A 10,043-nucleotide genomic window follows, 5' to 3' on the forward strand; every position below is an offset into this window, starting at 1 on the left:
CCTGCAATTTTGCTACTATTATGAATTTAATGTATATATCTGTGTTTTCCAATGGTTTTAGGTGACCCTTGTAGTTTGAATCCCCAGAAAAATTGTGACCGGCAGGTTGAGAACCACTGCCCTGAATCCTGTCAGACAGGATTCAAGTACCATAGAATTGAACTTTGATAGGGTGGACAAAAGACAAAGACCACTCTGGTAAGGTCTTTGAAAAGAGGAAATCTTGCCGGACACTAGAAAGTAGCCACTCTTATGATAAAATGATACCAGCATGACTTTGTTTTGTTCATGCCTTATATAATTGAAGAAGTTCAAAGTAGGATGAACATCTATGTTGCAGGATTGAGTTGCTTGTATGATTCTTATTGTGGTTTGAATGGAAAATATATCTTCCTTAGTGCATGTATTTGAACATTCAAGTTGCAACTGGTGGCACCGTTTAGGGGGCCATTGAAATCTTTGAGAAGTGGAGCCTTGTAGGAGGAAATATGTCACTGGGGAAAGGATCTAAGACTGTTGAGCCCAGCCCTGGTAGTGGTGAACAATGTGTTTAGAGGATAAATTTACTTTGTCAAGCTTTATTGTGGGCATTGATTCAGCCAACAGCCTTTTGGGCTGTCTAAGATACTATAAACACAGACAGGAAGTTTGCTCAGCCCTTTTTTCCTTTCACTTGGTCGGTGGTTGGAGTTCAGTTTGCAGCTCCCAGTGCCCACAGAGCAGAAGAACGCAGCAGCTTTCTATTGTGAGTGTTCCCCAATAAATATTGGTTAGCCTTTGCTATGTGCTCTCACAAACCTCCATTCATTGCGCTACAAGGCTTGCAAAAACAAAATTATTTTTAACTTGTATAAGTCATAAGGAAGTTGCTCCTACCCTGAATGATGGACCTGCTCTTGGAGAAGCTTGTCTTTGTTTGTTTCCCTGTGTAACAGCCCTGGCTTTCTGAGAAACTCTCTTTGTAGATGAGGCTGGCCTTGAACTCACAAAGATCCACCTACCTCCACTACCCAAGTGCTAACTAAAAAACCTGACCAGGATCAAACCAGAAAGAGTTTTCTAGGTAAGGCCCCAGGTATTGTTAGCCCAGGAATTATAAAGGCAAAAAAACAAAACCAAAACAAACCAAAACAAAAAAAGGTATAATTTTGGGGCGTCAAATCGACTTATCCTGTCTGGGCACAGGAAAGGCTTGATTTTATAACAAACATCCAGCAGGTGCCTCAGTCATCCAAGCAAGCATGTATTTCATATGAAAGTAGAACTTAGCAGTCAACCTGTTTAATCTTGCAAGTCATTACTAGTAAGAATAGCTGAGGCTGTAAACTATTTTGTTGCACTCAGTAAATTTTTAATACTCTTGCAGAGGGTCCAAATTCAGTTCCTAGCACCTGCGTCAGGCAGCCCATAGTCACTGATATCTCTAGTTCCATGAGAGCCAATGACTTCTTCTAGACTCCTTCAACACCTGTAATTCCTCATGCAAAGACAACTCCCCACCCCCACACAATATACATGTATTTTAAAATAAAATAAATATTTTTAAGAAAGAAAGAAAACTTGAAACACTACTTTATTTTTTTTAAAAAAAAAAAGAATTGATCTCACAGTTCTGAATGCAGAAACATTCAAGATCAGGAAAACCTGTACTTAGTAAAGACATTCTTGCCACATCTTCATATTCAGAACGTTGAGGGGCAAGAGAGAGTAAGTTATTTCTAGGAGACATTGTAGTACTGGATTTAGCTTGTCAAGGGACAGGCCTTGTGCCTAGACCACTCTCTTCTGTGAGAGATCACAGCACTGGTCTGCTGCCCTAGGGGTTATCCTTTCTACATAGGATTTTAAGGAAACATGGAGACTATAGCACAGAATCACACACCTGTTTCACATCAAGTCTAGGACTTGAGCCCTGTATTTGAGAACCTACAAATAAATTTTCACTTAGGCTCACCATAATTACAAAGAAGCATTGATACCTGTCATGCTGGGAGTTGTGGCAGAAGGCACATTGCCCTGGCCCAGCCATTGCCCAGCCTGGGGGACACCATGGTGGTGCCAGGAGTATCAGCAAAGGCAGCAACAAATGCTGGAGCTGAGGCAAGGTGGAACCACACAGACCCAGCTGGGCAGCCCGTCTGCATGCAGCATTTGGAAGGCAGCAGCGGGGCAAGGAAAAGGCAATGGCGGTTCCAGGCTCTGCACGCCCAAGAATCTGCGGCACAAACAGTAGGCTTTTCTGGAGCAACTGAGAAGTAGCTGCGGAAGGTCTCGGAGCCTGCCTGCTGCCTGCGCCTGTTGTGGTGGTGCACACCAGTAGGACTTGCTAAAGGAGGCAGCAGCAGGAGGACAACAGCCAAGCCATCCTAGAGACTTCAAGATCACCACGGGTGGCAGCTATTGTCACTGCTGCAGCCTCCTTCATGGCAGCTAAAATTGTCATCAGTCAGATGGCTGCTGTGACTATCTTTTAGCTGGCACCAGCATTTAATATCATTCATGTTGACCATAGAATGAACATGTTCACTAGGGCATTTTCCAGCTTACAAGAGCAGTTGGATTTCTTGTGGGATTTGCATGTGGTTAGTTTCTCTTCTTTTTTCTAATTATGTAAAAAAAAAAAGGGGGGGGAGAGATGTTGGGAGCAGTAAACCCCCAGATCCTAAATTTTTGGTAAACAATTTGTAATGTTTGCAGCTACTTTGAGCATGAGACTCTCAGGAGTTCCTGATGGCAGGAGAGTGGTTTCTGGTGGGTTTGTATGAGGCATGGCTATCAGTTAAGGATCCCTACATAAGCGGCTCTGGTACACAAATAATTCCTGTTTCAAGGATTTTTGAATCAAGGATGACCTGTGTCTCTGTCTTTGAGTCTTTGTGTGTTTAAATCTCCAGCCCCGTGCCCGGTTCACAAACTGTATGGTGGCGCATAGAGCGCAGACAGGCGTGGTGTGCTGCAATAATTTTGTTTTATTTTCATAAGAAAAAGGAAGAAAGAAAGAGAAAGGAAGGAAGGAAGGAAGAAGGAGGAGGAGAGAGAGAAAGAGGAGGAGGAGGAAGGGAGGGAGGGAGGAAAAGAGGAAGGAAGGAAGGGAGGGAGAGAGGGAGGGAGGGGAGAGGAAGGGGAGGAGAAAGGAAGGAAGGAAGAAGGAAGGAAGGAAGGAAGGAAGGAAGGAAGGAAGGAAGGAAGGAAGGAAGGAAGGAAGGGGTCCAGGGTCATTACAATAACCCAGTAATGAAGTCTCAACAATTAACGAAAATTGCTTTTATTCTTGATATAGCCAAGGTGAACTCCTTAAAATCCTACTGCCTCCACTGCCAGGGATGTAATTAGGTATCCAACAAACCCAACTCAAGTATTCATTTTTTCAGAGGTTACTATTTCTAGGGGCTGGAGAGACGGCTCAATAGTTAAAGAGTACTGGCTGCTCTTCCAGAGGACCCAGGTTCGGTTCTCAGCACCCACATGTTGGTGAGTCAACCACACTGCTTGTGCCCATATGGTTTTCTCCAGTGTGTGTTTAATCAGACAAATTCAAATACTAGAAAGCTTTCTGCATAGTTTGCAGGATGGAGGGGGCTTTCTCTGGACCATGAACAAATCATTTCATGATGGAGAAACTGTGAGTAGGAACCGTGTGCCCGTACTGATTGTATTCACTGGGTGGAGAAGTTACTTTTCTTGATGCCGTGACAAAAAACCAGACAAAAACGATTTACATAAATGCTCATTTTATCTCAGTTTTATGGAAAACGGTTCACTTGAGCAAGGAAGGCAGGGTGGTGTGCTGGAAGACAAATGCTGGCAGTAGGTTAGTCTTCTCCTTTCTCAATTTTATCAGTCTGGGCCCCAAGTCATGAGGTAGCACAATGAAATCCAAAGTGGGTCTTCCCTCATCATCTAAATCTCTCTGGATGTATCATAAGTGGTTTTTGGTAATTGTAAGTTCAGCTAGGTTGAAAAATTAGCCATTTCCATGTCGACCTCTTGTCAATCTGATGCCCAGAAACATCCCTTTTAGTCATACATTCTATCCCTAGCCCTCACAGGTTCATGACCATCTCATAAAAAATAAAAAAATAAAAAAAATCCATTCCGACTTCAAAAGTCCCCACAGTCTTAGGACTTTAAACACTACTTAATAGGTCAAAGTTCAAAGATTTTTCTTTCTTAGACTCAAGGCAATCTTGGAACTGTGAGACCTTAGAAAAATTTTTAAAAAAATTATAAGGTTCACTGTACAATGATACAATAAACATTTCCATTCCAAAGTGAAGAACTGAGAATATAGCATAAGAAAACAGTGCCAAAAGCAAGGCCAAAACCCAGACCCACAATCACCAAATCTTGAAGATCTTTGTCAGCATCTATGGCTATTGTTGATAGCATCGAGGCTCCATTAGCCTGCATACACCCACTCCTCCATTTCTGTACTCTACAACACCCATAGCATTAGACTGATTCTACTCCCTGCCTCCTCAGCAGAACCACAATCCCAGCATCTCCTGGAGACTCTGCTGTAACACAGGGCTCACCGCCATAGCTTCCCAACAATGAAGGAGACATCTCAGGGCATCTTTTCATAGATTTGAATGTGCTACACATTGCCTTCCTTGCAGGGAATGCACATGGGACACATATTACATGGCCTTAGTGTACTTGGAGAAAGTCTCCATAACTCAGGTCAGGTCTTGCATTTTGAATTCCTGAAGGATGAAGGATGCTGTCCAGTTCTGCTGTTGGCTTGAGATGTAAACTGGCCCCCTTCTAGCAGAACTGAAATAGTCTGCGTGCCTTAGTGGTTGAACCAGGAAAATTGTTCCCTAGGCAATTATTTTGAGCAAGAGATCACCCCAGTCTCTCCTTCCAAACCATCTTACATAGTTACAATGGGTGGGCTATGCTCTCAATGTATCCTTCCTGTTGTTCAAGTGCAAAGCACATGCTTTATTCTTAGATATGCTAAGTTTTTTTGTAAACAATGACAGCCATCCACCACAATGCATTCCTTTTGTGCAACATTAAACTTGCTTATGGTTTTGTCAACAAACTAGATTCTTTCTCTCTCTCTCTCTCTCTCTCTCTCTCTCTCTCTCTCTCTCTCTCTCTCTCTCTCTCTCTCTCCAAACCCAGGTAAGAGTGATAACCATAACACACAGAATACTACATTATCTTTAAATTGCCTTGGTATAATAAAACATGTCTTTTAATTAAACCTCACTCAAATTCTTTGGACATAGGCAGAATGCAACCAGATTTGTCAAAATGAAATATGCATGGGTTCTCATCCATTTCCCAACAGAGCGCTCATTTCCTTCTGAAACCTTAGGGGTAGTCTTTATTTTCTGCACTTCTATTGGCATTTTGACCTTCCACACTCCCACCAAAATGGCCAGCTAAACTCTTTATGGCATTGTAGGGCTTCTCTAGCTCACAGATTCACACTCTTTAGTACAGGGATTCACTCCAGAGTGAATCCGTTCATGCCTTTGCAAGGAACTGCACTGCAAGAAGGCTTTCCCACACTGCATACAGCTATAAGGTTTCTCTCCACTGTGAATCCTTTCGTGGTACCAAAGGGAACTGTGGTATGTGAAGGCTTTACCACATTGCCTGCACACATATGGTTTCTCTCCACTATGGACCCTCTCATGGTCCTGAAGGGAACTGTGGAGAGTAAAGGCTTTACCACACTGGTTACATACAAAGGGTTTCACTGTACTGTGTGTCTGCTCATGTCTCTGAACCTGATTCAAAGAAGGGTAGGCTTTCTCACAGTGCCTACAGACATAGGGCTTCTCTCCACTGTGAATCCTTCCGTGACGTTGAAGGGAACTGGAAAAAGTGGAGGTTTTCCCACATGGCTTACACACATATGGTTTCTCTCCATTGTGAGTTCTTTCATGGCATTGAAGAGAACTGTAAAAAGTGAACACTTTCCCACACTGCTTACACACATAAGGCTTCTCCCCACTGTGACTCTTTTCATGGTACTCCAGGTAACTGCTTTTAGAGTAGGCTTTTCCATACTGTTTACATACATAGGACTTTATTCCAGTATGCGTCTGTTCATTCCTCTGAACCTCGCTCAAGCATGAAAAGTTTCCCACAATGCTTACACACATAGGATTTCTCCCTACTGTGAATTCGTTCATGTCTTTGTAAGGACCTGCACAATGTGAAGGCTTTGCCACACTGTTTACATTCATAGGGCTTCTCTCCAGTGTGGGTCCTTTCATGGTGATGAAGGGAATTCTGTGTTCTGAAGGCTTTACCACACTGCTTACATACATAGGGCTTCTCTGCAATGTGAGTCCTTTCATGGTGATGAAGGGAATGGTGTGTAGTGAAGGCTTTACCACAGTGTTTACACACATAGGGCTTTTTGTCACTGTGAATCCTCTCATGGCATCTCAAGTAATTGGAATGAGTGAAGGTTTTCCCGCAATGCCTACAACCATAGGGTTTCTCTCCACTGTGGATTCGCTCATGATATCAAAGGATGCTGTGGACATAAAACGCTTTACCACACTGCAGGCATTCATAGGGTTTCTGCCCACTGTGAATCCGCTCATGTCTTCGCAAGTATCTGGACAACATGAAAGATTTTCCGCGTTGCTTACACTCAGAAGGCTTTTCCCCGGTGTGAACCTTCTCATGGCACCAGAGGGAAGTGTGTGTGGTGAAGGCTTTCCCACACTGCTCACATGCATAGGTTTCTCTCCAGTCTGAATCCTTTCGTGACACCTCAAGGAACCTGAACGAGTAAACGTTTTCTCACAGTACTTACAAACATAGGGTCTCTCTTCATGATGCATCTTTCCATGGCACTCAAGGGAAGCAGAATTAGGAAATTCTTTACCACACTGTTTACATACATACTGCTTCTCTCCAATATGAGAACTTGAATGCATAAACAGTGAAGCGGAACAGGGAAAGTCTTTAGTATATTTCTTACACTTGCATGGACTATTATTTGCCTTTCAACACCTGCATTGTTTCTGAATTATTTCCTATGCTGTTTGCACACATCTGGTTTTTGCGAAGCAGGGATTCTTTTGTGTATCTGGAAGGAATTATCACTAAAACTTTCTCTACATTGCTTACTTTCATAAAGTTTCTCTTCAGTCTGAGTCCTTGCATGCCTCAGATGGCACTGGGGAAAGCTGGAGTCGTTTCTGTATTCCTTACATTCATACAGATGCTTGGCATATTCCTGATAGTCATATGATTTGTGTCCATTCTGAACTGTGACAGGCACATTTAAGGCTGAATGACCATTGAAGACAATTCTATAGATGTGCCTTTCACATAGCTTGAATCTAAGAGGATTATTTTTATATGCAGCAGGTTTAGAATCCAGCTGAAATTTTCTACACATTGACTATCTTCGTTATGTTCACAAAGGCTCTTTCCCATTTGACATCTGAAAAAACAAGGTTTTATTATTATTTTCCAAGAAAATAACAGTTTTATGCACTAAGAAGTCTTAAACATGAATAGATAAACATTGAACAGTGTGGCTAGAGGCTGTTATTATAGATAATGGTATTACTAGAGAGTTTTGCTTTTTCCTTTTTGATTTTTGTCTTTTTTTGAAGTTGCATAGGTCTTTCAAGACACAATATCAATCTGTGCCTCAGCGGTCGGGCAAGCCTGTGACCCCAACACTTGGGAGGTGAAGGTTGGAGGATCAGGAGGCTAAAACCAATTTGTGGATACTTAGGCTGAATTATTTCCTTGCTATTGTGAATAAACAATAAACAGCAATAAACAGGAATCTGAAAGTAACTTGGTTATAGAATATAGATATATGCCCAGGAGTGGTATATGACTTTTTATTCTTTTGAGCAACCTCCCTATACCAACGTGCACCCTGTTCATTCTTTTGGCAGTGCTATGGTCTGTACCGCCTCAGGGCTCTCAGCAATAAGGCCATAAGAGATGGCACTCATCTCGGTCCACAGTCTTCAGTTCCAGAAACAGAAAAAGAAAAAAAAAAAAAAAACCAGATTGAAACAGCTAGGAAAATCCATATGAAGAACACGGGGCTGTGGGCAGGAGTCCCCTCCTTACATGTCAAACAACTTCAAGACGATCCAATCTGCTCTGGGCATTCAAGGCAGAGTGTGCTGGAGCCTGGCTCCTTCCCTGCAGATCTCACTTAGAAGTCGGTAGTCTCCCTCCACCCTCCGGGCCACCATGAGAAGAACCGGACTAGGACCCCTTGTAGAGCCCAGCCCCGCCCAGGATCAGCACCAAGGGCTCTGCAGACTCGGGGGAGGCGGGGCGTAAGGATGCTAGTGTCCTGACTATACTGTCTTTCCAGCCTCTGGCACTCGGCCCAACACCTACTATTTCCAGCTCCTGGATTGTTCCGGGTCCTCCTCAAAGTAACAAGGACCCGAGCAGGTTCACAGCGTGGCAGGGGATTTGTGCCTGGAGTCTCTGAGCTACAGACACTGGGTCAGGATTTATGGTGACTCAAAAAAGGCCCGCACCTCCGCTTCAGGCGGGGCTCCTCCTTCTACAGACGCAGGATTGGATGATCTGCACAGCTCCAGCACCTTCTCATTCGCTAACGATGCAGGAACCGCCCTCTGACCCGTGAAAGACAACAGCAAGCCTCGTTCCTCTAGCTAGAGTCTGTGTACAGACCAGAGATCAGAGCAAGGCATCTTAGAGAGCTACTCGACCGACTTTTTCACCTGGTGCATACCTGTCTGAGACTGGGAATTAGCATAATTTAAACAGAACTGGCCCCTGACTCTCCAGAGTGGACTCTAATTTCCCTGTCTTTACTGGGAGGTCAGAAATCCGCTCAGGGAATTCCTTATTCCACGACTTGTTAAGACAACCCCTGATGTTGTGTAGCAACTTGATTTGAATCAAAATATTCTCTTCTGGAGCGAAGATCGCTAGATTCAGGAAGTAAAGGAAACGGACATGGTCCAGGAAAGAAATTAATCTTAGAAGTTCTAATGCTGCGACCTTTTAATACAGTTTCTCATGTTATGGTGACCCAAACCATAAAATTATTTTTTATTCCTGCTTCATAACTGTAATTATGCTACTGCTATGAGTCATAATCATAGCATCTGATATTTCCAAGGGTCTTAAGCGACCCCTGAGAAAGATCATTTGATGGCCAAAGGGCTCTCGACCCACAGGTTGAGAACCACTATTCTAGCGTCTAGCAGCTTCTGAAATTGAGATTCACGGGGTCTTTCACCAAAATTATATAAGCAGTAACATTACCTAGAACAGAAGGTTGTCCAATAGATCGAGCTGAAGGCGCCAGGAGGGGGCTCTTCTGAGTCCTTACTGGTTTCTGGAGCAGCTGCTCAGAAACCACCATACAGACTGAGCCCTCCAAGACCAGCAACCAGAGCAGTAGTTCCGTGGCATCACGTTGGAATTGCCTTGGAACCGAGAGTTCTGTTAGAAGCTGCATTGTTGAGGCAGACGATGAAGCTCTGGCCCAAGATGGACATAGGTTAGAATCTTCCAGGTTAATAGGAATGAATATAGGTGGTATCTAAATCCAGAAGATCTGGCCGCCCTTTTGTCTCCTGGATCCTGGAAACACCAGCTAGCCCTGCTGCAGTATTGAGAAGTTCTATCCAGAGAAGCGAGTAGGTGCTCGTCTGGGTGCTCTGTCCCAGAAGAAACACAGCCCCTCCCCCCTCAGCTTCTGCGGCAGGGTCTTCGGTGTTCCACGGGACCCCTCCCTGCCCCCACTGCTGCTGCCCTTTTGTCTCCTGGGTCATGGAAATACCTGCTGCAGTGCTGAGGAGTTCTATCCAGAGAGTGCTGAGGAGTTCTATTTAGAGAGTGCTGAGGAGTTCTATCCAGAGAGTGCTGAGGAGTTTCATCCAGAGAGGAGGAGATGGGCAGGGGCCAATGCAAGAATTCCTCCAACAACCTGAAAGGCAACATGACATCTCCAGAATCTAGGGATCACGAAACTAGAAGAACTGAATACCCTACTCCAGAAGAAATAGAAGAAATTGACTCTAAGCGGATCTTTATGAAAATAATAG

The 10,043-nt window shown here is 43.8% G+C and overlaps 1 pseudogene; it reads right to left on the reverse strand.

The window, feature by feature from the left end:
• Nucleotides 1–5,188: 5,188 nt before the first annotated feature.
• LOC148121824 (uncharacterized) lies at nt 5,189–9,454 on the reverse strand (annotated as a pseudogene).
• Between the last annotated feature and the right edge of the window lie 589 nt (nt 9,455–10,043).

This window comes from Myodes glareolus, chromosome 6, assembly GCF_982192425.1.
Source record: "Myodes glareolus chromosome 6, mMyoGla1.1, whole genome shotgun sequence".
NCBI lineage: Eukaryota > Metazoa > Chordata > Mammalia > Rodentia > Cricetidae > Myodes > Myodes glareolus.